The sequence below is a fragment of the Limulus polyphemus genome, unplaced genomic scaffold (genome assembly GCF_000517525.1).
Source record: "Limulus polyphemus unplaced genomic scaffold, Limulus_polyphemus-2.1.2 Scaffold309, whole genome shotgun sequence".
Lineage (NCBI taxonomy): Eukaryota > Metazoa > Arthropoda > Merostomata > Xiphosura > Limulidae > Limulus > Limulus polyphemus.
Window position 1 is genome coordinate 664,795 of NW_013665919.1, and position 1,343 is coordinate 666,137.

Here is a 1,343-nt window from a genome sequence, read left to right on the forward strand (position 1 = left end):
GAGGAGTAGCCACAAAAAATGGACTGATGGAGAAAAAGAACTGACCCTATTAACAGTGGATGGTAAACAGCAGTGTCCCACCCTAGAAGATCCTAACAGCAAAGAAGTCACATGTGGAGGGAATGAACTGAAGATGACAAACATCCCAATATGGAGGGAAGAAGGAAGAGGTATCCCATGAAATACCTAAATATAAGTTGAACACCAAAGAAAGGAGATGAAAGGTAAACATTAACTGTAGGAGAGTCAATAGGGTAAAATGAAGTTAAACAAACTAAGGAGGAGATAAAATGGATAGGATTAACAGAGATGCAAACAACATAAAATTAGGAAGAAAATCTATTTGATGGTAAGTTAAGGCTAAAAGATGTAAAGCCTGTACAGGGCAAGGCTTGCAAATACCCACTCTCAAAATAGAAACAAAAAGATCATCATGAAACAATGTCAAGAGAAGGGGAATATACTGTGAAACGTGTCCATAAAAATTGAGATAGACCTAACAGATTCTGCAGTAGACCTGGAAGGCAATCCATGATAAGATGGAGGAAAACTGACAAAATCTAGGTCATCTGAAAAATGGGTTCAGCTATTATAGGAGGAAGACAAGCAATATTGGGATGTGAATCATATATACATATTAGTACTTAATGCAAATTTATGCAATAAATGTTCATAAATGTTCGGATACAAAATTCCATTTGACAAAGAAACTTAGAAACCTTTCAATTTACAATTAGCCTTATTTAAGTTCATAACAATGTTAACAACCCATGAATCATACATATGACATATAGTCGTTTTTTCAAAGGAAGGAGTGGTATATGTATAACGAGATGATTGAGAACAATGTAAGGTCAGAATCAATATTACAGCTAACTGTATGTTTTGTAGAGGTTAACATTTTTGTTAATCCTTTTAAATACTGAATCCTGGGGTGCATTTTGGTGTTCCAACCAAAAATTTTACCATACTTTCTTTCATGACTAAAAGCATTTTTATGATCCGGTCACGTGGCTGTTTTTACCATATTTCTAAAAAGCCTAATCAAGTCCCAGAGTTGGATACAAACTCACAACCAGGTTCAAGATGGTGGAAAGTAAATAAATCTATGTGCTCTGAAAGTATACATTTTCACTGAAACTCATGACTCTCGTAATACACGATACATAAATCACCAGAAACAGTAATTTCTTTCTATAGTATGATGTACAGTCAATTGTTTACATAATTATTTTCACCATTAAAATACAAATCGACTCATTTTGGCAACAGGCCTCAAAGCTTTGCTCATTTTCTTCCTGAAAAAAAAAAAAAAAAGGCAATAGTGTTGCCTTCCGTCTTTT

At 34.3% G+C, this 1,343-nt stretch overlaps 1 protein-coding gene across 1 annotated transcript in view; it reads right to left on the minus strand.

Moving 5' to 3' along the window:
* LOC106457269 (very-long-chain 3-oxoacyl-CoA reductase-like) overlaps nucleotides 1–1,343 on the minus strand; it is a 47,965-nt gene that overhangs the window by 23,334 nt on the left and 23,288 nt on the right. The gene's annotated exons all lie outside the window — the stretch shown is intronic.